The sequence below is a fragment of the Triticum aestivum genome, chromosome 5B (genome assembly GCF_018294505.1).
Source record: "Triticum aestivum cultivar Chinese Spring chromosome 5B, IWGSC CS RefSeq v2.1, whole genome shotgun sequence".
NCBI lineage: Eukaryota > Viridiplantae > Streptophyta > Magnoliopsida > Poales > Poaceae > Triticum > Triticum aestivum.
The window spans coordinates 685,328,177-685,356,085 of NC_057807.1; the positions used below are offsets into that span (position 1 = coordinate 685,328,177).

General features: G+C 47.4%; 1 pseudogene; it reads right to left on the reverse strand.

Annotated features, from left to right (window-relative positions):
* Positions 1 to 4,728: 4,728 nt before the first annotated feature.
* On the reverse strand, positions 4,729 to 16,791 carry LOC123117660 (putative linoleate 9S-lipoxygenase 3; annotated as a pseudogene).
* Between the last annotated feature and the right edge of the window lie 11,118 nt (positions 16,792 to 27,909).

A 27,909-nucleotide genomic window follows, 5' to 3' on the forward strand; every position in this document is an offset into this window, starting at 1 on the left:
AGGGACTAGAAACTATTTTCCCGCTGTTTGAACTTGCATATATTGTTTTCTCTGAATTTTCTCCTTCATGAGTAGCCAAAATCGATCTTGATGACATCCTTCAGGCCTTCCCTGCCATCCAGACCGCCTTCACCATGCGATACCTTGGCCTTCCACTCTCGGTCACGAGACTTAAGCGCATACATTTTCAATACCTCGAGGACAAGGTCGTGGGCAGGCTTCCACCTTGGTCGGCTCTCCAGGTTGCTTCCCCTGGACGCATAATTCTGGTCAAAGCGGTCCTCACGGCCATCGCAATCTATCACCTAACACCTTTTTAGCTCCCTGCTGAAGTTTGGAAGAAAATTGACAGCCTCAGGCGTGCCATTCTTTGGGCAGGCTCTGATAAGGTTTCTGGCGGCAAGTGTAAGGTCAGCTGGAATACTATCTGCAAGCCCAAGACTTATGGCGGCTTGCGTGTTCTAAACCTCGAGAAACGAGAAATTTGCGACCGCGCTTGGACTACGCTGGTTGTTGTTCGAATGGGCCGACCCCCCCCCCCCCCCCCCCCCCAAGACTTGGTCCGGCATGGAAACACCTTGTAGCGATGGTGACAAGGACCGCTTTGCGTCTTTCACGACAGTGACCATTGGTGATGGTAAAAAGGCTAAATTCTGGAAATATTCATGGCTTCATGGTCTCCGACCCAGAGATGTCTCGCCCAAGATCTTTGAGATATCTAAAAAGAAGGAGTGCCTGGTCAGCAAGGCCCTGGACAACAACTTCTGGATCAGGCAGATCGATACTAGTAAGGGCCTCACCTTGACCCATATCCAGGAGTTCGTTGCCCTTTGGGAGATGCTCCATGATGTTACTCTCAACTCAGACAGGAAGGACACAATATCTTGGAAATTCACTTCCAGTGGTGAATATTCGGCGGCCACAGCTTACAAGGCACAGTTCGCGGGGCAAGTTCTCAGTCCAACCTCTACCACAATTTGGAAGACTTGGGCTCCGCCTAAGTGCAAGTTATTTGCTTGGTTGATCATTCAAAACCGAGTGTGGACGGCCGATCGTTTGCAACGACGGGGATGGCCAAATTGCGTCCTTTGCCTCTGTGTAAGCAGGTTCAGGAGTCCGTTGCTCATCTCCTATTCCAGTGTAGATTCACCGTCCGCGTTTGGAATGAGGTCCTCGCTTGGCTAGGCATGCACGGTCACTCACCGATGACTTGGTGACATGAGGTCTCTGTTCATGATTGGTGGCTAAAAATGATCGACTCGGGCGGCTACATCAAGAAGGCGATTGTCTCCGTGATGATGCTTGTCTCGTGGGAAATTTGGAAGGAGCGAAACGCTAGAGTCTTCCGCCACACGGCTACCCCGACTTCCGTTGTTGTTGCCAAGATCAAAGAGGAAGCCCATCTTTGGGCGTTGGCTGGAGCCAGGCACCTGAGTACTCTAATGTTGCGAGAGTAGTCTTTTTCTTTTTGCCGCTCTACGGCTTATGTCTAGACCTTCTCCTTAATTAATGAAAATGGCAAGTCTTTTGCCTCGTTTTGAAAAAAAAATCGTCTCTGCTGATGAGATTGCTTGCTATGCTGGTACCTATGTTCTGTTCTTTGTTGGCATTGTCGCAAAAACAACTTACTCATTCAGCCTGTTCAATATTTTACCTGGTGACCGATATTTTTCTACTTGCCAGATGTGATGTTAACTTGTATAGCGTTCTGAATTGATGATGGGATGCTATCTTAAGTGATTTCTATACACGTGAAACAACAAGGTGCTTGGTAAAATTGATGTCAATGTGAACGGTGTTGTTGATAAGGTGGTTGATTTGTGCGTTTAGTAATGCTACGTAGCATATTTGTGCTGAACTGATCCATTATGTTTCTGCCTGCGATTTTAATTAGCTTATCCTATAGTGTTTACCTGGCTTGTATTCTTGCTTTATTGGTACGATTTGCGTGCATGTCTGTTACATCAAGGTCAATTCTGTTAATGTGATGGCATGGCAGTATGTATTGCACTTGCTATTCTCCATGATATCGGGGAAGTGCTGATATGTTTTTTCAGCAAATTAAAATTCTAGTTCCAGGTTTGGAAGATTTCGCTGATGCAGTGCAGAAACCAAACTCTGCAGATATTCTCTAGTAGACTTGATATTTTCTTTGTTTTCGAGAATAGAACTATGTCCCGGTGGTTAGATAGACCTTGGGTTCATCTATGAAGGTACTGATGCTGGTTTTTTTTTTTTGCGAATGAAAATACATTAGCACTGTTTTTTCTAATGAAGAGGTACTGCCACTGTTGCCCCTTGGAATCAAACTATTTTAGATGTATGGAGTTTGGGCTTAAAATAAGTAAGTATAGGGTTTATATGCCTTAAGAAAGATTGGTTAGAAGAAACTCAATGATGGAATGCCAAAATTTGCTAGTGAATTCAGGTTCAGTCTCCTCAATATTTGCTGGTGCAGCCTGAAATTTACTGGTCCCACCTGTCTCCATGAAATTCTGTTGCATGCATACATATATCCTGGACACGTTGTAGGGTCATTGATCTGGAGAAGCTTATTGCGCCGGAAATACTGACAGCGTGTATTGTTCCAGTGGAGCCAGCTGCCTATGCTGAAGATGCTCATGTGATCTTCATTTATGTCAACCATGGCATGCGCACATACATGATCCACCTCAGGTCCATGTGGATTGAGGAAGTGTCGCGGAAAGGGGCCTGCCGGTCGGGTTTTCCTCACACAAGTTTCTACACTCCAGGTATTTTCACATAGTTTACTTTAACCTCCCAAACTATATTTGTCTTGATGTGAAGTACAATGTCTTGATGAGTTATTTAATTTTGTGCTACATGTGATTCCTTAACTGTTCATAATCTTGCAGCAAAAGCTCTTCAGTTGTTTATTGCCCACAATTCCCATTGGTTTGTTGACTCATTCTTCTCACAGGAATCACCACTGGTGGTGGAGAGGATCAAGCCGAACTGCTGAACATCAGTTGAGATGATTGTGATGTTACACTAGTGACACGCTTTGTTGGTTGAAGAGGTGATATGGCATCCTCTGTTACTATGTTTCTATTGTTTTATTTGCAAGCAATCAATCGATATGCTCTGCAGTGGTAAAGAAAATGCAGTGCTGCGCACAATACAGCTAAAAGCTAGAATAATGTGGTCTAGTTCTGTTTCTGTAGCCCTTATATATGACTATAATATCATGGCCTAGTTTGACCTTATTCGTCTTCTCACTTGGATCGATGAAACACTTCCTCCTGGAGTTGCGCAGTCATGAGCAGAGTCTGCCTGAGAAAACACAATGACTGCAACTCTGCAAGGTTTCAGTTCAATCTTCAGATATGAAATCAACTGGCTACTAATCATCTTGAGCCAATAGTATATGTAGAAAACAAATGTTGCTCACGATTGTTTTACATGTTTTTCTCTCTATTGAGAAGAACAAAGAGACAAAAGAACAAGTTTAACTTGTAGAAACAATTTTGCTAGTGCTGCTTGAACTTGCGGGAATTGTTTTGTCTGTATTTTAGTGCCTCGTGAGTAGCCAAAACCGGCTCCGCTCATGAGACTGCTTGCTGTGCAGGTTCTATTCTTGGTTGCCATGACGCAGATACAACTTTCTCATGCTGGCGGGGCAGTAAAACGTCAGAGGGCTCAATGTGGCTGTCGACAAACTTCTACTCCTTGACAAATGCGTCGCTTGCTTGCAAGACGCGAGGAATTAGGGTTTAATCACATGCTGTTGTTGTCTCCAATGATCTCTGTAGTCATTGACCAACTGCAACGGTGCTTTGTAAAATGTACGTCATCCTCTGAAAGTCTGAAGTATTGTCCATTTGTATCTTTAATAATGCTTCGTAGCACATTTATGCTTAACCGGCCCGTTGGGTTTTTCTTCAGATACTTCTATGGCTTGTGTGCTATCATCCCCCGTAAAAAACAGTCACATTTTGTTCTCTCTTTTCTTTTGGTACCAACGCCACATGCATGTTGTGTTATGCGTTAAGTTGAACTCTGCTAGCGTGATGGCATGACAGTATGGCAGCTGCTATACGCCATACCTGGGAAGCACTACCGATTAGCTCTAGCTTTAGAAGAATATACGTTTCTTTGCCGGCCGGCACAGGGTAGAAAGCAAAAATCTTCAAATATTCTTGAGGATTCGATCCGACTTGTGAACCACACGATGTTTCAGGCTTTTAGCCTGAGAGTTTGCGTCCATGTCTACGGTGCTGGCACTTCAGCTTCCGAAATACACCCAACACCTGTTTGGACCATGAGCAAACCAAAGCTACATGTCCTTGTATCTCCGTATATGAGAGCAAATGAAATGCCAATGGGTCCTTTTATAGTGAAGGTTTAATTATCTGATTAATTGGCAGTCATTGTTTCTCATTAATTGTGCTAATTATTTTCTCAGTTAATTTTATAGTACTAATTTTAGCTGTAATATATTCATACAGCCCAATGGAGGATAATTTGGGCACCTTATTAAGAAGACATTTTGAGCATATGATACACTTATCATCCCACACAGTAAAAGTACTTTGTCCAGCTGCTGGGAAAATAAACACAACTCGGCCTCAAAGGGATCAAGCAAGCTTCTAGCCATATTCGTATGATGTGCATGTGTTATACTAGTGCACACGCAACATCCCTTATTTGCAATGAGAATAAACAAATAAAATGTAGCATTTACAACAAATAATACCATGATATTAATCAGATGGAGATGCTATTGGGGATGCCCTTGGCCGTGATCCCGGTGGCGCTCTCGCCATCGGCGTCAGAGGTGTTCGGGTAGAGTAGCATGTAGGGGAACTTTGCTAGCCCATACCGGTTCTGGAGCTTGTCGTTCTTGTTCATATTCATGATTATCCCCTGGATGTCGATCAAATTCTTCCTGAACTTTTCGAACGCCCTTTTCGCCTTGTCATCTGATGTCCACTTTGGCTCGTCACGCTGCCCTAGGTACACCTCATCGGAGGAGTGGCTGGACAGGACCTCGATCAAGGAGACACCAATGATGCTCTGGAGCTGGCTCGTGATGGTATGGATGAAGGCCTTGTCTGGATTAGTCTCCGCCTCCTCGTATTCTTTGGTGCCTGGCTCAGGCATTGGCCGCCCGCTCACCGTCGGGCGGTTTGGGAGGTAGCCGGCATAGGGGTACTGGCCAAAGTTGACAGCCGCGTGCAGTGCGGAGGCGATCCAGATAATGGTGCTGCATGTCCGGACGAGCTCTGTAATGGTTGTCATCTTGGGCCACCAGGGCTGGTCCGCGATGTCGCCATGGCCGACCTCACGCACTGTTAAACATTGTACATACGGTATAACCGTATATGTGTGCGTGTGTGTTGATATTTGTGTTGTAACGATAGTTGGGCTGTTGGGATTGAGTCCTATCCTAGATTGTGTCTTGTAGATCAATCCACAACACAACAACCTTGTATATCTCGCACCATTGTGCCTATATTAACACGCACGCGGTCCCTGCTAAACGCATACGCTTTAGCCTCTCTTTTCTACATGGTATACAGAGCCTCTCCCTTCCAACACATTTAGGTCATGTCATCCTCCTCCTCCTCCGTCGTCATGGCCTCCCACTCCCTCGCATCCCTTGGTCACACGATCACCGAGAAACTGACCAGGGAAAACTTCCTGGTATGGAAGGCGCAAGTCCTGCCGCACATCAAAGCCGCAGGCATGATGGGCTACCTTGATGGATCACGCAAGGAGCCAGCCGCCGTCCTTCTCACCGAGAGGGACCTCGCCGACGGGAAGAAGGAAACCGTCTCCACGCCCAACCCCGAGCATGCCGTCTGGGAGACGCAGGATCAACAGGTGCTTACGTTCTTGATCGCATCTCTGTCTCGTGATGTTCTCATGCAAGTTTCGAACCATACTACTTCTGCTGGCATCTGGCAAGCCCTGGTGCAAACTTTTCATCGCAATCTAGGGCACAAACCCTCCAGCTTCGGTCTGCCCTAGGTAATACGCGCAAGGAGGACATGTCGGCCGCAACCTACTTCACCAAGATGAAGGGCATTGCTGACGAACTCGCCGCTGCCGGGAAGCCTCTTGGAGAAGATGATCTTGTGGATCAGATTCTTCAAGGCCTGGTGCACGAACCGGACTATAATGGTTTTGTTTCAGCAATCTCCACGCGCACCGCCACGGACCAACCAATCGGGCTCACAGAGCTCTTCTCGTTGCTCCTGGCGGCTGAAGGCCGCATCGCTGCCCAGCAGGCATCATTCTCCTCGAGTCACTCCGCCAATCTTGCGTCGCGCGGTGGCGGCCGTGGCGGCAACTACAGCCATGGAGGCGGCAGTAGTGGCGGCGGAGGTGGACGTGCAGGCTACAACAACAACTCTGGCAACCCCCGCTACAACGACAACTCCGGGGGCGGCTCGTCTGGTGGCGCGCCGCGCAAGCAGGGTGGTGACCGCGGTGACCGTGAACGTTGCCAGATCTGCAAAGAAGAAGGGCACGGTGCATGGAGCTGCAGAAAGCGCTATGACAAAGGCTACAACAATAATGTCCGCAACCCCGCAGGAGGCGGCGGTGGCGGCAACGGCGGTGGCGGTGGTGGCGGCGGTGGTGGCAATGGTGGCCAACATCGTACTGCCAACACCGCTCATTCATACGCTGTAGATACCAATTGGTATCTTGACACCGGTGCAACCGATCACATCACAGGCGAACTGGAGAAACTTGCGGTTCGGGATCGCTACAACGGCAACGAACAGATCCACACCGCCAGTGGACAAGGTATGGACATTGCACACATCGGCCATTCAGTTTTATCTACTCCCTCTGGATCTTTGAAACTCAACAACATCCTGCATGTTCCTAACTCTGAGCAAAGTCTTCTTTCTGCCTATCAACTCATGAAAGATAATCACGTGTTTATTGAACTTCACCCTGAAACTTTTCTTGTCAAGGATCAGGATACCCAGAGGACCATACTTCAAAACAAGAGTAAATGGCGTTTGTTTCCAGTCACCGGGCGGCACAGTGCCCCTTCACGGCAAGCACTTGGAGCAATCAAACTATCCACATCCCGGTGGCACAAGCGTCTAGGGCATCCCTCTCTTCCAGTGGTCCGGAAAATAGTTCGAGATTTTAATCTCCCCGTGTCAAATAAACAAGATCATCTTCTCGTGTGTGATGCATGTCAGATGGCCAAAAGTCATCAACTTCCTTATCCTCGCTCAGTTAGTGAATCCAAAGCTCCTTTAGAGCTAATTTTCTCAGATGTTTGAGGTCCTGGACCCGTTTCTGTAGGCAGGCAAAAATACTATGTCAGTTTTATCGATGATTTCAGCAAGTTTAGTTGGATATATTTGCTTAAGAACAAATCTGATGTGTTTGAGAAGTTTCGTATTTTTCAAGCGCATGTTGAACGCTTGTTTAATTGCAAAATCATCGCCATGCAAACAGATTGGGGTGGTGAGTATCAAAGTCTGAATTCTTTCTTTGAGCGCATTGGCATTACTCACCATGTCTCTTTCCCTCATGGACACCAACAAAATGGATCCGCAGAGCGGAAACATCATCACATAGTGGAAGTTGGTCTTTCCCTTTTGGCACATGCGTTCATGCCCTTAAAGTTTTGGGATGAAGGTTTCCTCACGGCCGTATATCTCATCAACCGTGTCCCTAGTCGAGTCATCAAAAATAAAACTCCACTCGAACGTCTCTTTGGCACTCAACCCAATTATAGTTTTCTTCGCATCTTTGGTTGTGCTGTATGGCCCAATTTGCGCCCCTTTAATAAGCACAAACTTGAGTTCCGCTCCAAGCAATGCGCTTTTTTGGGTTATAGTGCCCTTCACAAGGGATATAAATGCTTAGACATCTCCTCTGGACTAGTCTATATTTCTCGCGATGTCGTGTTTGATGAACAAGTTTTTCCTTTTGTGAGTCTTCACCCAAATGCAGGAGCGCAACTATGCAAAGAACTTGTTTTGTTACCCTCTCATCTCCTGCCATCACCAAACTTTATTCCAGGGGGAGTTGATGCTGCTGCTGGTTCCGTGTCAATGCCTAATACTCTTGATGAGGTGTCTGCTGATAGTGTGCAGGAATCAGGGCCGGCCAACCGTGTAGAAATTAGTGAAGAAATCGGTGAAAATACTCATGATTTTATGCAGCCAACAGCAGACTATGCAGAAGATCCGGGCGCGCGATCCGATGATGATTCTGGCGGGCGAATCCCCTCGGGATCTGGCGCTGCAGCCGCGCCAGGCGAATCCCCCGCGGGATCGCCGCCAGCAGGCGGGGCAGGCGGTCGGCCAGGCGGGCCCGCTGTCTCCCTGTCCCCTGGTTGGGCCACTCCCGCCTCGGTGCGGGCCGGGGCCTCCTCCGCGGCGAACGAGCATGGCCCACGTGGCCGCCTTGGTGTGGGGCGCGCTGGCTCAGGCGGGTCGGGCCCTTCGCAGCCTCTGGCGCCCAGTCCGCCGCAGCCGCGTGGCGGGCCGTCTGCGGCCGAATCTCAACAGGAGTCCGCTCTTGGATCTGGTGCGGGATCCGGTGCGGCTGACTCTGGATCTTCTATGCCGAATACTGCCACCTCGGACTCCGCTGTTTCTGCATCAATCAATCGGCTGCACGTTCGGGCTGATCAGCCACCCCCGCCTCCTCCTCTGCGTACACAAACTAGGTCTCAAAGTGGCATTGCAAAACCAAAAGTTTATAAAGATGGCTGTATTCGCTGGGGATCTTTTTGTGCTGCAGGTGAACCAAGAAATTTACAAGCTGCTCTTGGTGACCCCAAATGGAAGAAGGCGATGGATGAGGAGTACTCTGCTCTTATGGATAACAAAACGTGGCGCCTCGTTCCACCCGTCAGAGGGAGGAATGTGATTGACTGCAAATGGATGTACAAGATTAAGCGAAAGTCTGATGGCACTATTGACAGGTACAAGGCCCGGTTAGTTTCCAAAGGCTTCAAGCAAAGGTACGGTGTGGATTATGAAGACACCTTTAGCCCTGTGGTAAAAGCTGCTACTATTCGTTTAGTTCTTTCCATTGCGATTTCTCGAAATTGGTGCATGCGGCAACTAGATGTGAAGAACGCGTTTTTGCATGGTGTTCTCGAAGAGGAAGTTTTCATGAGGCAACCTCCTGGGTATGAAAGCTCAGTCTCACCACGCCATGTCTGCAAGCTTGATAAGGCCCTTTATGGCCTGAAACAAGCACCAAGAGCCTGGTATTATCGTCTGTACTCCAAACTTCGGTCTCTTGGTTTTCTTGCTTCCAAAGGAGATACCTCACTATTCTTCTATCATAAGCACGGAGTAACGATTTTTATGCTGATATACGTTGATGATATTATTGTCACAAGCTCCTCACCCACAGCAGTTGCAGCTCTTCTCAAGGATTTGAGTAGACTTTGCGCTCAAGGACTTGGGTGCATTGCATTTCTTTCTTGGTATTGACGTGAAAAATATTGCACGTGGAGTTCTTCTGTCGCAGGAAAAATATGTGCAAGAGATCCTTCAGCGAATGGGCATGACTGGATGCAAACCTTCACCTACACCCCTGTCTGCCTCTGAGAAGTTATCTCTTCATGATGGAGCCATCCTCACGACTGAAGACTCCACCAGGTATAGGAGCATCCTGGGAGCACTACAGTACCTAACTTTGACGTGGCCAGATATTGCATATGCTGTTAATAAGGTCTGTCAGTTTTTGCATGCTCCTACTACTGTTCATTGGACTGCAGTGAAAAGGATACTCAGATATCTTCAAGGCACACAGAGTCATGGCCTTAAGCTTTGCAAATCGGACTCCATGCTTGTTAGTGCGTTCTCCGATGCAGATTGGGCAGGCTGTCCTGATGACAGAAGATCTACAGGAGGTTTTGCGGTTTTTCTTGGAGGTAACTTGGTGTCATGGAGTGCTCGTAAGCAGGCGACCGTTTCCAGGTCTAGCACAGAAGCTGAGTACAAGGCTCTAGCTAATGCCACTGCTGAAGTAATCTGGGTCCAAAAGTTTTGACAGAGTTTTGACAGAGTTGGGTGTTTCTCATCCCAAGGTAGCGTCGCTCTGGTGTGACAATTTGGGTGCTACTTATTTATCTGCCAACCCTGTTTTTCATGCTAGGACGAAGCACATCGAGATAGACTATCACTTTGTTCGAGAACGAGTTGCAAACAAGCTGTTGAATGTTCGCTTTGTTCCTACTGGTGATCAGGTTGCAGATGGGTTTACTAAACCCCTTTCCTTGAGGCAGCTGGAGGCATTCCGACGCAATCTCAACTTAGATAAGTCGTGATTGAGGGGGAGTGTTAAACATTGTACATACGGTATAACCGTATATGTGTGCGTGTGTGTTGATATTTCTGTTGTAACGATAGTTGGGCTGTTGGGATTGAGTCCTATCCTAAATTGTGTCTTGTAGATCAATCCACAGCCCAACAACCTTGTATATCTCGCACCATTGTGCCTATATTAACACGCACGCGCCCCTGCTAAACGCATACGCTTTAGCCTCTCTTTTCTACATGCACCTCCTTCCACCATGCCTGCAGCTCGACATCGCCCTGAAGCACGTCGTCGCTGGGGTAGTAGATCCTGCAGTACTCGTCGACCCAACTCTCGATGGCTGACCAGACTGCCAACCCGTCCACCGCATATGGGTAGTCCTTGATGAGAAGTGACACTCCATAGGGGCTAGACGGGTCCGGCTTTGCCATACCCCTCTTGACCAGGTCTACCGGTAATGCCTGCTCGGTGAAGTTCCAGTTCTTATAGACGTACGAGGAGATTCTGAGTGCGTGCTCACCAGGGCAGACGGTCATCTCGAAGAAGCCGTTGGCATTGGTGAGGACTTGGCGTGCTAGAGCATTGATAGTCATGGTGTCGCGATAGTGTGGCTTCAGGAGCTTGTGGATGGGATGCGTGACGCTGAGCTGCCGGTGGGTGGCAATCACGAATGGCTCAATGACAGCATGCGTGTGGAGCCAGTGGCTGATGAGCCCGTGCCACGCGGAATCGTTCACGGTGACGTAGGCCTTGGCCAACTGCCAGATGGTTTCCTGGACATCCATGCCCGTCTTCGAGCCAGAAGTGGGTGGTGGCGTGTAGACCGTGTTGTCGGAACCGACCACTTTGGTGCCGAGGTCATTTAGGCGTGTTAGAGTTGTGTCGAATATTATTGTACAAGTTAGGTTACAGTTTAACTTGGAGTCGTATGGTGTGTAGACATGGTAGGAGTTGTGTCCTAATAGGACACTTGTATCCTAGGTCTCTCATATATATCGGAGGTAGACACACGATGTAACCTATGGCAACATAATAGTACGGGCACGCAGGGGAGCCGGCAGCGTGTGCTGGCGCCCGGGCGGTCGAGGTGCGGTATTGTGACGGTGTCATGCGAAGGAGCGCCCGTAGTCATGCCCCGGGGATATAGCCATATCGGTGAACCTCGTTAACAAATCTCGATGTCATTCCTCGTGTGATTGCTTGGTCCTCAGTAGATCGACGGAGTGCCTCGATTTATTCTAACAAGTGGTATCATGAGCAAGGTTCGATTTGAGGTTGTGGTCGTTGATTTAGAGGAGAAAAGTTCGAGATGGATCGGCTGGTCGACACTGAAGATCGAGCCATCAGGATAAGTCGACGAGTTCATGAAAGCAATCGGATCAGCAGGCAGCGGCAGGAGCGAAGCGTCTCGACGAGATTGGATCTGGCGGCGGCGACGGTGCGGAGTTCGGCAGGAAGGCGCTACACGGAAGGGTGCTACGCGTCTAGGCGCGTGCGACCGCTGAGCGAGCGAGGCGGCTCACGGCAGAGGCGCAAGTGCAAGGCGCTCAGGCGGAGGCCCGTGTGGCCCAACGACCGGCTGCAGTCTACAGATATCTAGGCCTGACCCAGTGCGTTGCGGGCAGAGGCTAGAAGGGATCGTGATTACGTGACTCTTGGAGATTTGTTTTTCATCAAGAGAAAAGAAACGTCAGATGCAGACCTGTCGTGGCGTGGTGCGTTCAGGCAAGAGGCAAATCAGTCAGCGAAACAAAAATTCATCAAAGGGAGAACCCATCGGAAGTAGCATAGGCTATGGCAGCAATTGAAAAAAAGCATCGGGAGTTGTGCTTGAAGTGGAGCAGTACGTGGAGCATTGTTGATCAAAGGCATCACGGGAGTTACTGCAACTTGGTTATCTTTCATGGGTCGGCCATACAATGACCGTAGCACCAATAGGGTACTAGGTTTGAAGCACAGAAATTCGTCGGGACCGAAAGCTTCAGGGTATGGCAGATAAGGATGCGAGATTTATTGGTGCAACAAGGATGCTTGAGGTCATTGCAAGAATTGTGTGAGGGATGGGAATTCGTCAAAGATGATTTGGAAGCCTGGAATGTGTTGCACAAAGAGGATCATGTTCTACAGGCGTCAAGCAAGGCACGGAGTGTGGGCGAACACGATATAGGGTAGAGCATGGTTGCAGTCAGGTTATTTCGGCTGGGTCGGACTGGACAGTCTGATGGACTGACGTGGATGTCGGTCAAAGCAGAAGACGGCGGTGATTTCAGCGACGACGACATATGAGCGTGATGCTGATGGTGGCCGACTTCTGGGGCGTGGAAACACGTGGTGCAGGCCTGAGGGCTTGTGCGGCTTCGACAGACTATGACGCAGGGTTGATTCAAGACGGTGCACACAAGAGAGCTTGAAGTCGACAGGGCGCGTGGGTAGCATGGCCAGCTACATAGAGTCATGTTGAAGGTGGAGCTGGAGTCTGACGGAAGATTTCACTCTGTGCTGATGGAGGGGCTACGGTGTAAGATATCGGAGAATCGAAGCCTATTTCAGCGGGATAGCGAGAGACACGTGGATCGGCCTGGGTACCAGTGGTCTGATGGAGGCGTGATACTCGGCATCGGTCGCTGATGATCGGTGGTTCTCTGCAGTAGGGGTTTGAGTGGTGTGGGTCCGCGGCCCTAGAGACTCGACCAGGATAGCAGAGGCTCGACGCGGTGATAGCGGCGAGGCGTGCGGTAAGCACGGGACACAGCGACAGACCAAGGCACTGGTGGCCAGACATGTGGTCAGACAAAGTGTGCAAGGGTGCTGAAGCAGTGTTGACGAGTACCAGATTCAAGTTGGTGATTGGGTCTATCGGTGCTAGTTGATGGACAGGAGTTGACCATGAAGAATCTGAGAAAGTGGCGGAAAGTCTGAAACTGTCAAAGGCTGAGAGAGTACATGGCCATATATTCTGTGGTGTTCAGTGCACATGGCAAAGTGCGGATGACAAATACAGAAGGAGGAGGAGTGCTACAGCTGTGGGACATGCCAGAGACTATCCGGAAGAAGGGTGAGACAACTACGAATTTGACTCAGGTTGACATAGGGCAACGGTGAAATTCCTTCAATTTTCAGACAAGCAGTCAAGAAAGAGCGGTGACGTTGAGTTCAGGTAACTCTTATATGTGGCGTCCAATATGTGAGTTGTTCATTTTCATGCAGACAGTGGTCGGTGTGTGATGGCGTTGAACGGATTCTCCGAAAGTTGGAAGCACAAGGTAGAGTAATGAGGAACTTAATTTTGCTCGAGTGTTGATTGTGAAGAAGACAAGAAGGGACTACAGTTGCAGGTGGAGTCACATGGAGTCTGGGAGTAGCAGTGGTACTCATGGCGTATCTCAAGTCCAATGTACATGGAGGTTCGACGCACGGACGAATTCAAGGTGGTGGAGAATATTCGCCAAGGTGGAGTTTGTTAGAGATGTGTCGAATATTATTGTACAAGTTAGGTTACAGTTGGACATGGAGTCGTACGGTGTGTAGACAGGGTAGGAGTTGTGTCCTAATAGGACACTTGTATCCTAGGCCTCTCATATATATCGGAGGTAGACACACGATGTAACATATGCCAACATAATAGCACGGGCACGCGGGGGAGCCGGCGGCGTGTGCTGACGCCTGGGTGGTCGTGGTGCGGTATTGCCGGTGTCATGGGGAGGAGCGCCCGTAGTCATGCCCTGGGGATGTAGCCATATCGGTGAACTTCATTAACAAATCTCGGTGTCGTTCCTCGTGTGATTGCTTGGTCCTCGGTAGATCGACGGAGTGCCTCGATTTATTCTAACAAGGCGGGGCTTGCTGAGCTCGATGGCTATTGGCTTGAGCGTGTCGTGATTGTCGTCGTCCTGCAGGAAGAGTAATGTCCTGGTGGCGTAGACAAATGTGTTTTGGAGTTTGTTGATATTTATCAGGTGAGGCATGAAGTTGTCATGGTGGTCTAGGATGAAGAGCCTGTTGTTGGCGATCGCCTTCTCGACTGTGAGCCTGCCAAGATTGTGTTGGATGTGCTCCTCGGAGGGAACTCCTTCAGGCAGGTGATGGTGTGTGGTGGGTTGAGGCCGGCGAGCATCTCCTCCTCGTCGGTCCGCCATGCCTTCTTGTTCTTTCTGATGACCTGCGGCATGGGCATCTTGAGGGGGAAGTCCTCACCAGTTGGCATGATGCTCCTGAGGGAAGGGAACAATTCGAACAACTCGTTCAGGGTGGGGATGTCGGCGATCACAATCCCGTCGGCGTAGAGCTTGTCGATGTCCTCAAAGTTGTCGAACTCGCGCCGCGAGGCACAGTCAAACTTCTCGCGGAGGAGAGGCAGAACGGCCGCCAATATGGCCTTAATGAGGTGGGCCGTGAAGTCGACCTTCTTGACGTGGTTGAAGCACTCGTCGCGTGGGACGTAGAACTGCTGGAGCATGGGCAAGACGTTCCGGCTCTCACACGTGGGGTCACTACGCATGGGCTTCCTACCGGTTCGGCCGCGCCGCGGGTAAGGGAAATTACTGTTGTGGCCACCAAGAGTGGGGCGAGGGGCCTTGTTGTCCGGATCCCCGAGGTCGTTGTAGACGGCGTAGCGGTAGACACGGTCGTGCTCCCAAAAATGCTAGACATACAAAGACTTACATGCTTTTATACGCTCCTTTCATCTAACAACCAATCACAAACCCCTTCCTCCCTGATTTTTAGGGGGGGTGGACCGTCCCGCTCACCTATCGACCAATCAAGGTTAACCATCCTGTAAAAGCCTGTAAATCGTTTGTACGTGTAGCATTGCCGGTCGTGCTCCTCATAGGCGCCGTTCTTCTGCCTGGGTTCGTCCCCTCGTAGAAGCCGAAGCTCATCCTCCCGGTAAGGCTGCAACAATGCTGGCATCTCGCTCGGCAGGCATGTCTGCATTACATTGTATACCATATTTGTTCAGGTAACTGGTCGTCAACTCATGCATCTGCGTTTGCTAGCAATTTTGAGAAGCACATAAACTACATGTAACTAGTCATAAACACTTTTAAGTAATTTGCCGTTGCATTGCTCACTGTTCTACAAAATTGTTAATTAATGATGTTTTAGAATTTCTTTATTGCTTTTCTTCATAAAGAGGCTAAGCGGTTTGATCTTGTTGGACATGCGGCTGTTCGCAATAAAGCGTCAGATGAGCTATAGAACTCCTGGACCTAGCCGTAGAATTTTGATCTAACCATTAATGTAAGATGTTTTTTTAGGATTAATGTGGAGATTCAAAAGGTGCCTTCAATAAGTAAAAATAAGATCATTCAGGGAATTGATGCAACAATATGTCTAGCTCTAGACGCACATACATACGTCATTGGTGAAGAAGACTCGGTCGTAGTAGTACTTGTCTGTGTTGTAGATCCAAGAGTTGGCGAGGAAGACCATGGGGCCATTGTGGCCAGGGACGACGTCAATGGTGATGGTCTTGAGGAGAAACTCGGTGGCATGGTAGTTTCTGACGATGACGGCACCGGGGCCGCCATGCTTCTTCACGTCCCAGTCGAAGGTGACATCATAGGTGGTATCACCATTGGTGATTTGGGGCAAGTGGGGCACCCAGTGTTCAACGTGCTTCTCCTTGCCCGCGAAACCCCGGTTGCCATTCCCAACATCTGCATCCGATCGTTTGTTTGCTTAATTAATACATCATGCTCCCATAAGTTCAAAAATCATTGTACTCCCTTCGTTTTAAAAAGAATATATTTGTTGTTAAAAGGTCAATTTTGAAACTTCTATAATTTAAAACAGGCAATTAGGGCCCCATTAAAGGGTTCTTGGTTAAAGTTACAATCTCATCCAAAAGGTGATGGTTAAAGTTATCGGTTCTGCTAATTCTCAGTCACTTGAGAGATTTTAAGTTCTCGGACGATGCCAAATTGCCAAAAAAAAGGGGTTGATCGGGATATGCAAGATCCATATTTTTCTGAACTGTGAGAACAAATACTGCATACGTATTATACGAGCAAGTTATCGATGGCTGAACGTTTCTTTAGATATGTAAGAACAAATCTGCAAGGTCAACTAAGAAATAAGATTTTCGAGGCAATACTATATATTTTTTGGCATATCAGATGAGCAAATTATTACATGGAGGTGAACATTTTCTGGATCTGTATGTATAGATTTGGAATCTGCTGAGAAATGAGAATATCTTGGGCGAATGAGATATAGACATACCCTAAAGTGCTAATAATTACTACCTGGGTCGCAAAATAAGTGTCCGTAGGCTTGCCTCTAAGTGAGAAAGGACAATACCTCGGTCGACGACGGTGGAGCTGATGAGCCGGCAGGTGATGCCTTTGGTGGAGATCTCATCCAAGGTGCCGTGGATGATGGGGTCCAGCCAGTGGTTCAAGTCGAGGACGTTCCTGCGCATGAGCACCACCTTGCCCTTGAGCTGCGGCCGAGTCATCCATCGGAACATCTTGGATCGATCACTCCCACTCTCACGCTCACTCCACTGCTTACTCAGGCTGGTTATTACTTGGCTACTTGTGCGTGCTTATTTATAGCAACCGGCGGAGAGCCGCACCGAAAGATATGGCTATCTGTACGCGCCGGCGTTTAACACGCCGTACCCCCACGTCGCCTTCCTGGCTTTTCATTCTCAGCGACGTGTGGCCGGCCATGGTCACCACGGATAAAGATGTTTTAATATGGTCATCTTTATGTGGGAGTTTGTAGGCATAATAATACAATTCTGAAAAAAGATACTATTATTATTCAAATCTAGGAAATTGGCCCTTGCAAATGCGGTGAGAGCTTCATGGATATTCACATGCATTATGCGATATGAAATGACTATTACGGTCACCACAAATATTAAGTGAAATAAACTATATTACAAGTGCATGCAACATCTTTTTTAACTGCATGTAACATTTTAAGAACGTTAATATGTAGGAGAATGATTTATTCCATTTTGATAAGTATGGTATTAATTAGTGACCATATATGTTGTTTGTACATGATATTAGATCCCTATAAAAATTCAATTTCAGCTTGCGAGCTAGACTACACTTTTTATTAGGCCGGTGAGCTAGCCTATACTTTTGTTAGGCTATAGTTTTCTCTTATGTTAGATCAATATATTATGCTACCATTCAGATTGTCGGTTCTTGGTATTAGATGTACAATTATAAGGTTTATGTGATGTGGTCCGATTAATGATGAGGGTCTAGCAGAGCAATTGATGGTGATGTGATGTTTAGTTGATCTAGATAGATAATAAAGTAATTTTTCAGTGAAGTGAATAAGAAAGAAAAGTATTTCTAATATTTCTTATGAAAGGCACAAAAAGTTAACACATGCTCACATACATCGAACAGGGGTAGTTCCACGTAGTCCAGCATTTATTTGTGTTGAATTTTGTTGAGTGTATAGAAATCTCTACTCCTAATGGAGCAGTTGGTAGTCTTCGCCGGTCAATTTTCGTCCCACCTTTCATGGTTTTTTTGGTACCTCCTCCCATCTCAGACTTAGCCACCACGAACCGAAAAAACCTCGTGCTGAGGCCCCAACCTGCACCCATGCATGTACGACCGAAAAAAGACCTACGATGGTTAACCAACAAAAAAAGACCTAGGAAAACTAACCAGCCACAAAAAAACCTAAACCTATCGCCCGCACGTACGACCGACGACTCCTGTCCTCGAGCGAGGTCTCCCTTCGTCGCCGCCCTTCTTCCCTTCGCCGCCGCCGCTCCACCAAGAGCCGCCCTCTTCCCCGCTGGCGCCGCCCTCTTCCCTCCCACCCCGAGCCGCCGTCTTCCCCGCCCGCGCCGCTCTCTTCCCCGCCAGCGCTGTCCTCCACTCACCTTCTGTTCTTCAAGCGGGGACGCCCCAGATCGAGTCGAGCAAGTCAGCGGGGCAGCGGCCAGATCCGCCACGTCCACATCTCGTCGAGATGGGCTGCGCCGGGAGAGGTAGATCGAGGTGGCGGGCACCGTGTGCGTCTCGTCTCTTGGGACGCCGCTCCGACCCGATCCGGCGAGGAGGCAGCCTCCGTGTGCGGCAATGAGGGCGGCGGCCGGCTGCGCGAAAGGTCGATCTGATTGTGCCTCGTCACACCCCTTCCCTGGTAAAGACCCAAGCTCCTCGCATCTCCGCTCCACTGGATGCACTTTCTTGGCTTAGGCTTTTAGTTTTTTCAGGGCTGCACTTTCTTTGCCTGTTAAGCAATTGATATACATAGTGGAGCAAGAATTAACACCATGGAAGGGGAGAAATACAGTACAGGCACTACGTATTTTAAATTTTGCATGTGGGCTCAGGCGTGGCAGCGTCAGCGGCCTCCGACGCTCCTCGGCTCAGCCGCCGCCGACCTACCATGCCCACAATCCTCGGGAGCAGTGTCACTCCTTCCCCTCACCGTGGTACCTTCCTCTTGTGTGTTACTTTTTTTCTTCTGAGCATGCAATTGTTTTGGTCCATCATTCTTCTCATAAAAGTACATTCTTAAGGATGAGCAAACTTCTGTGATGTTGTGACGCGAAGTATTTAACTGCTAAGTGCCTGATGCCTTGATGTCTTACTTTAAATTCGTTTTACATGCATGAGCAGGACTTCACACTAGGATGGGAGCAACCTGCATCTTTCGAATGTACTGAACTAATAAATAACTACGTACTTTTGAACTGAATATCCTCCAGCAATTGGCGTCAGCATTGACTATGCCACTGTCAAATGCATGTTTGTTTAATCATAATGATTTCTTCATCCCTTTAGTTAGAAGAATCAAAAGCAGTTAATAAGCTTCTAAGCTCTTTATTCTGCATTTTTCTTTGTAGTTCCTTTTTTTATTCAGATTGTGCAACGTCAATGTTCTCTACCCTGAAGAGTCAAGATTACATTGTTACTGACTTGCAAGGCTCTATTATGTTTCGAGGCGAAGAAGTATTTACCTCTTGAGTTGTTGATCATTTTCTTTGGCTTGACTCTATATGCAACCCTTTCGTACCATTTACCTGCATTAACTTGAGCAATAATATCCGTACCATTTACTTTACTGTTAACTAAGCAAGATTTGCAGGTGCAATGGATTGATTGATTGATGAATCAATCACAGCTGCTAGAAGAAGAAAGAATCAGGCGTGCATCATGGATGATGGATCTTGGAGTGCAGGGTGAGAACAAAGGTGATTTATTGGAGTGATATAAGCAAACTCAGGCACATTTCCTTTCCTCACATTTTGAAGATCCAAGCAGAATGGATCTATTATTAATAGCATCGTCACCTTCAAATCCAATGTTTTTTGAGGCCACTCCTCTGTTTGTCTCTTCCAAACTAATCTGGATTTAACAGTAGATCATTACTATTTTACCTACTTGATGCTTAATGCTTGTATTTCTTAAATTTTCCTAGGAGAATGGGAATTACATCTAGAGCTACAGTTTGTGATTTAAGGATCTGCTAGGCATGTTATGGCAAGTAATTTTACTTGGCAATTGCCATGCTCCAGCATAAATCATGTTCTGTTGCAGCACCTGGCATTTAGGTACCTTTGGTTCATGGATGTACGATAGGCCTGAAGCTTGAGCAGTTCATATTCAACATATCCATTTAATCCCTGTCCATGACACTTTTTGAGGTTCGACTTTCACAAATCTGCCCTAATATAGCATCTTCTGCTCCCTCTTCTTTTCCTGTTTTTTGTGAGCTTTAAAACCTTGAGATACTCATAGGTGCATATCTGAAAATTCAGGTGCTACACGAAGAGGAATTTGCGCCAGTGAAGAACGCAAATGGCACAACCTATGACACCTGATGCTACTCCAACTGCGTAGCGGATGGGTAATTTCTCACCATTTCCTGTACCCAGAAACTTGTAGAATTAAATTACAAGTCAGGCCTTTCAACATAGAACTTTTATGATCATCTTTCTCATGATCCCTTTCCCTCATAAGCTTCAAGGTTTCTCCTCTCAGCTCCTATGCCGGAGAAAGCCTTGAGACGATTTTTCACGGACGAGGATTCCACATGCCCGGTGAGATTTCGCTATAGGCGCATCATGTCATGGCAGCAGCAACATCAAATGGGAGATGCAATGTTGCATAGGGATTGCAAGGCGAAACCTTGGGATACATTGGGTTTCGGCTTACATGTTACAGGATATGCGTAGACGTAAGTTTGACTTTCAGATAATACATGCCAAACACTTTTAAAGTTGTGTCGTGCATGACAGTGGAAACATCTGTGTATTGCACAAGATTCTACAGAGCAGATGGGCACATGTATGTGTGGAGACTCTGAAAAGATGAACACATGTATGTGTCCGGTTATTCTGAAGCTATTTAATATATTAGTTGTGTCAAGAGGTCAAGTCCAGGTTCCTCATGTCAAGTCTATAAGTTTCACTCAAAAGAATAAAATGCTCTCAAGGGTCGTACTGAGAAAAGAACTACATTAGCAAGTTGATTCAATAATCCATCCTCTGTTTTGCACCTCGTTTGTTAGTTATTTAGTTATGGCCAGGGTTGGAGTATTGATCACTATTTGTTCTTGACAAAGTTTTGGGTGAAGGAACAAATTGGCAGTAATCAGTGCGATCCTACCGGCAGTGGTTTGCGAGTATATATGGATAGGAAATGAGATGAGATCAAATCTCATGATTCCATCTCGTCCCGGTCCGGGGCGGACAGGGTGTCAGGGTGAGTAGTTTGTTTGTTCGACCCTCATTCTGTGGTGCCCATGAAATGTGCAACACATGTATCATGAAGGGGGTTATTTAGTGTGACAACTCATACTTGTTGTCCTAAGGGCTGCTTTATAAAAGCTTTGTACCAAATTTACTGAATAAGAAATAACAGTTGATAGAGCTGGTATGTTAATCTCATAGCCCTGACCTTGAACATTTTCTTCCTTTGTCCTGTATATGCACACTTACCTTCCTGCAACTGTATGTACATCCTCTGTAAAGAAATATAGGAGCATTTAGAATACTAAAGTAGTGATCTAAATGCTCTAATATTTCTTATTAACTAGCCAATTGCTTTCATTTAATTATATTATTCTGGAACATGTTGCTCACGTGATATTAAACATTTTAATTAGAATAAGCTATCCAAACAGGTTTTATTAGGAAAATTTAGTTTATGTGACTTTTTTTTATTTGAACACGCTACACATCTCCATTTTTTCATTTTTAGTTGTTTATTTGTATAGTTGGTGTTTGATGTGAGTTTCATCTACCTACTTGTTATTGAAATTGCAAGAACTCGCTAGATTTTGTCAAAAGAAATGGAACGTGATGGAAGTAAAAGAAGATAAGGTGTTTTTGTTGATCCTTGTGTCTGGTTTTAGGGTGTGTGCGTGTGCCTAATCACTGTAAATAGTAAATACTCTACATCTATGACAGTGAAATCCTTGTGAATATGGACAGATGGAGATGCATGAACGGGCAGGTCTTGCAGTTACTTATTCAGTGGACATATGGTGTAATTATTGTCAGCTTGCGATTTCAACATTCAATGACCCAGATGTCATCAGAAGATAGCAATTGAATACCGAGACTATTCTGATGAAGTTTTCTTTAATATATTTATATAGTGTCTTGACTTTTGTTAACAGAGTGTGCAGTTAAAATGTGGCAGATTACCTTTTAAATATTTTACAGGATTCAACAATATATGAGCATACTTCCATGTCTACTTGATCCTTTTATACAGAATATGCAGCCAGAGTTTGGGCAATGATCAAAACATGGCTTGGTTTACATGATGTTCATCCTACGGACTGGGGAGGCATGGTTTCCGTCAAGGAGTGCTGGTATTCCTATCTCTTGGGAAATCTGGAATGAGCGAAATGCTCGGGTGTTCCGCAACAATGCGACTCCGGTCGTTGTGCTTGTGACACATCAAAGCAGAGGCCCGTGGTAGGTCCATTGTATGCATGCACATTGGGAGGCAGAAAGTAATGTTGGCTGGTCGCCAGAGAAGTAAAAAGGCTAACATCTTGAGCTATATGGATCATGGTTGTTTTCTTGAAGTTTCTGGTGGAAGTAAAAAGGCCAACATCTTGAGCTGTATGGAGCATGGTTGTTTTCTTGAAGTTTCTGATGGATTGTATACCATTGACTGAGAGGAATCGTTCATTCATGAGAATGGGACAAGAGCATTGCTAGATGGAATTCGGCTGAGTGTAAGTACACATGAGAGGTGTGTTTTCATTGATAGAGGAAGGGTGAGAGCATGACACTTGTACAGGAAAAAGAAAGAAATGGAAACAAAAATATAAAAGTAAAGAGAAGAATGATATGATCTCATGACACTACTAGGGAAAAGCCTAGCAGCAACGCGGGTTTTGGCCCTCTCAGTAGCGCGGGTACCGGCGCTACTAATAAGGCGCTACAGCTAACGTATAGCAGCAGTGCCTGTTGACCAGCGCTACTGCTACACATGAATAGCTGCAGCGATCTTTAGAAAAGGGCGCTACTGATATTATCTGCAGCGCTGTTTACTGGAAAGCGCTACTGGTAAGGCGGCGCTATTGCTAAATTTTCCCCCCTCGCTACTACTAGTTTTATTAGTTTTTTTTCCTGCATATTTGTTTTTTATTTGTTTTGTATTTGAATAGGCTTTATACAATAATCTTTAGCATATCATCCACATACAAATGTAATCATAGCATATACATATAATTAATCTCATCAAATCATGTCATCATCATAATCATCATCCAACACAAAGTGGTCTCTCGTCATCAATCTCAAAAATAGCGATAGAAGTCTCGATTACTTGCAAATACATCCTCATCCATCTAAACGGTGATATACGCGAGAATAGCTATCACTTTGAGTACATGAGTTCGTATCCCTCTCTCGCATTAGCGTGAACCTAAACTAACTACTGCGTGTCGCTCAGAAACCGAAAACCGGTACACCTGGGCCTGACACTCCGGCCACTTGTCGTATATATACTCCTGGCGTAGCACTTCTTAGCCATCTATGATCTATGCACCTGCATCGTCACATGAGTCGATGATATGCAACATATATAGTTTAGCAACAGAAAGAGACAGACTTGACAAAAATAGAAACAACATATCATAAGCATAAATAACAAAGTTCATCGTACCCAAAATGCCCTAACTAGAGTGATCTTTGCTAGTCGAGGAGGACGGTTTAATTACATCACAAATAAAGTTTCACTGCGCATAACTCAAAGTTTTGTCATACAGAAAGTATGGACTAAACAGACACATTGTCATATATCGACAATCACTCCAACATGTCGTGCCATCCATCGAGGTCAGGGAGATAGTCCCCGAGCTTAGTGAAAGGCTTCATGTCGAGACGCTAAGAGGCTATCCATGTTCGGACGTCTTCCCACGACATTTGTCCTTCTGCGTAGAACATCCCTGTTTTTCCGACGACCTCATTCATGATGATTTGGGCAAGTTCACGCTAGATGTTATAGAACTCAGCACGAAGTCGATGATCCTCGATATCTCCTATGTCCTTTGCCCATTGCAGAATATGGGCATCGCCAGATCTAGGTGACATGTGAAGGTTCTGGTGATCCCGTCTGTACTCCAGCATGTGGTGTAGGACATAGAATCCATCATTAAGAGAATCGTTCGGTTGCTGGATGCAGCAGAAGTCGGTCTTATGGCTGAAGGCGGCCCTGCCGCCCCTTCTCTTCTTGTCCCTAACCTCTCCACCCCTTGCTTGGTAGTAAAACATAGCACTGTCGAGAACATCTTTGATGTGGGTGTAATCCTTTTTGTGAATGTTCTTCGACGAGTCCAAGTAAAGAGCGTGGGAGAATCGGGGGTAGAGGATGACGAGGACGGCGTGCCCGCCGCTGCCCAAAATAAGTACACCTCAAATTAATTAGCCTCCATCGTGCAAATGAATTATTGAAATCGAAGGAAGGATAGCAGCGCGGATGACTTACACGGGATGATAAGGCACGAGAATCGCCTCCTTGTCCTTATTGGCGAGCATGAAACTGACGATGTAATCCCTCGCGTATTCACGCTGCTCTGCACAGACTCCCAAGAAGCCCTCGTGCATGTAGTACGGGTCAGCGACACAGATATGACGTATCTGCTCAACCCCAATGATGTAGTTCATGTGCAAGGCATAAAGGCGGACAAACGTAAAATCCAGCTTCTTCACGTGAAACATGTCGAATATGTAATCAAATCGGAGGAAGAACTTATCCACGGGGAAGCTGTCGACGTATGACATTTGCCGCGGAACGTTAACCACGTAGAGTGGGTATCCTGGATCTTTCGAGGCGATGAGGCCTTTCTCTACCCGCAGCACATCGTCATGAAGTCTCCTTAGATCGCCGAATCTGGCCCGTAGCGCTGTTTCAGGTAGGATTGGTTGACCGGGGATATGCCATTTATCCGCATCGGGGATATCTACTCGGTCCTAAAGCCGAGGCTGCTGAGGCGGCTGGATCATAGAATCAGCTTTTTTGCCTTTCCTCGCTCTCTTCCTAGACTTATTTACTACTGGAAGGTCGTCAATAATACGTTGAGACGGTAATTCAGGCACCGACTCATGACGCTCAAACCCTGAGGAGGTGCCAGTATAGACATACTGTTCAGCGCCATCGTCATCCTCATCCTCATCCATGGCGACGTCATCAGCGACTAATGGAGCCACCTGCTTACCCCGTCCGCTATCACCCAACCCGACACCCGACGCTAATTGGGTAGGTGGGGTGTTGATGTTCATACCTTGCTGAGGCTGCGTGCTCGTGGTGGGTGTGCTCCCGGCCGCCTCCAGACGAAGCAGACTCTTTGGCCACAACAGGACCCACCCATTGCAACAATTACCAAGCCGCCGCGGGGTCTCGTCGTCATCCCCCACTAGTACTAGAGGAGGCAAATTCTTGTGGCCCGATTTGACACTGGCCACGGAAACCTTGAAGATGTTCGGGGGGATCGGCCGGCTATGGAATAATGGTTCCTTCGGCTCCATTATCGTCGCCTTCCCCACGTCCACCTTCTGTTCGCCGATGGTGTACAATATGGTGCACGGGGTTTCGTCGGCGTGCAAAGACAAGTCTGCGATGTGAGACATCCGAAAGCCAACGAAAACGGGAGATTATACATTTATATTGAAGGGGGCCAGTGTGACAGATACCGTGAGGGCGTCGAGCTCAGCCAAAGAGGAGGCACCACCGAGCACGTCCAGTGCGGGAGCCGGTGCGGGAGCAGGTGCGGGAGCCAGTGCGGGAGCAGGTACGGGAGCCGGTGCGGGAGCAGGTGCTCCCAAGAAGTCAGCAAGGGGAAAGTCCTCTGCATTTTTTTCTGGATTTTGCCTTGTCCAGGTGAAAACTCCCGCCACCAAGGAAGTAGATATATCTGCAATCGCCTGTTTTGCGGTAGCTACCGCTGTTGCGACTGTCTGAGATGATTTCTTCTCAACCGCAATCTCAACCTTCTTGTCGATGTTTTATTCAGTTAACCTCTGTCTTTCCTTTCTCTCCTCCGTGGTCTCAGGTAGTACTTCTTCCACGTGGCGCCGTCTCCGACACCGTGCACGCGTGCATACGACGGTCGAGTATCCACCGGTTGTTGTTTCAATATGTTCAACGCACGGTTGAATGGAGTGTCCCACTTGGGCCTCGCCAATGCCTCAGACGGCGAGTCGCTTTCGGCCGCAATCCGGTGCTGCTCTCTCTGCAAAAGGCACAAGGATCGTTTACAAATATGACTAACGTGTGCATTCGAATTGATCAGAAACTAAAATTACCAGCAGTCTCATGAACTCCGTAATGACCGGCGTTGTCTCGTAAACCTTCTTCACTGGGTCCCAACGGTGCCGGGCCCTCAGGACGTCACGCTCCTGCGGGACGGTGAAATCCGCCAAGGGGTCTGGGATGCCCAGACTCGCGGCTTCCGCGTCCTCCTTGGCCCATTTGGACCTCTTTCCGCCGTAACCACGGCTTCCGAGGTGGTGGCTCCCAATGTTCCTCTTTTGAAGCCCCTTCATGTACTTAGACTTTTTTTCGGCAGCTTCGGCCTCGCAAGCCTCCTTGAATATTTGAAACTGCTCTTCCGTGATTGTCGGATTATCCTTTACAATCTCGGAGTAGGGTTCCCTGTCGTTGATCTTTGCTTTCACTCGATTTTTCCTGGCGGCCAACGCGTCGCTAAACTTGGTCATGGCGTGTTTGTTTATCTTCTTCATTGCCAGGTCCTCGTCTGGATCTTCATAATCCTTCTCATTCCGGCCCGGGAACAAGAATATCTAGTGAAACTTCTTTAGGAGGGAGCTCCTTATATTTTCTATCTTCTTTAGTTTCTCATCGTTGATGGTGGCGGTTGTCCGTACGATGCAGCCTATTTGATTGCTGTAGCACGCGCGCGCTTCCTCGGGCGCCTTTGGCTCAAAATTGCCGTCGTCCACCTTCGTGACCACCAGTCTAGTAGTCCTGAGTTTGTTAGGAACCCATTGCCTCTTCGCTTTCGGTTCTACACTGGCTCCGCTCCCTGAGGCAGCACCGGTCTCAGCGCCAGTCTCAGTGCCGGTCCGATGTCGGTCTGAATCTTAGCGCCAGTCTCAGTCTCAGCACCGGTCTGCGTGTCGGTCTCAGTCCCCGATGCCACCGGTGGGCCCATCAACAACATCGGTTGATCGTCGGTAAGGCTAAAAAATTCGTCTGCCGCCCGGTAGACGTCGTCGCAATCACCAGAACCCTGTCCCCTTCATCGTTGCTAGCCATGTTTCCTATGATTAAATCTAGTCAATTAATTCTAGACCTAATAAAATGAATAATGACATAAAAAGGACTATCATTTTGCCATGGCGAAATTCACGGAAAATTTCGGCAAGACCTTTGCTAAAAAATGGACAAATCGAGAACCTGAAATTTGCCGGAACAGAAATGAATCAACATTCCAGCAAAACATAGGTCACTCAGCATCATTCCCTGGAAACAACAAAGCCACTTGGGCACAATCAAACAACTTCAATGAAAAGATATAACATGGCCACTTAAATTTTTGCACTAATTAACCTAGTTAACGCAGCTAGTTCTCTGTCAAAGCCCTAAATAAATTTTTGCACTAATTAACCTAGATAATTAACCTAATTAAACTAGTTAACCTGACTAGTTCTCTGTCAAAGCCTAACTAAATTTTTGCACTAACCTAAATAATTAACCTAATTAAACTAGTTAACCTAACTACTTCTCTGTTAAAGCCCTAACTAAAATTTTGCCCTAACCTAGATAATTAACCTAATTAAACTAGCTAACCTATGCATTATATAGAGAGAGGAGGGGTGGGGGCTTACAGAGGATGGCTCCGGTGGTGGCGACGGATGCAGTGGTGGCGAGGGAGGCAGGGGTGTCTCCGGTGACGGCGAGGGAGGCAGGGGCGTCTCCGGTGACGGCGAGGGAGGCAGTTGTGGCGAGGAAGGATCCGGTGGCGTCGACGGTGGCTCCGGTGGCGTTGACGAGGCCGCGCGGCTCCGTGGCGTTGGGGGCGGCTCCGGTGGCGTCGACGGCGCACGGCTCTGGTGGCGTCGACGTCGGGAGGAGACGGCGGCGAAGTGGGGCGACGGCGAATCAGGGAGACGGCGGCGCGCGGGGTGGGTTGAGGGATTTGGGGGAGAAGTGG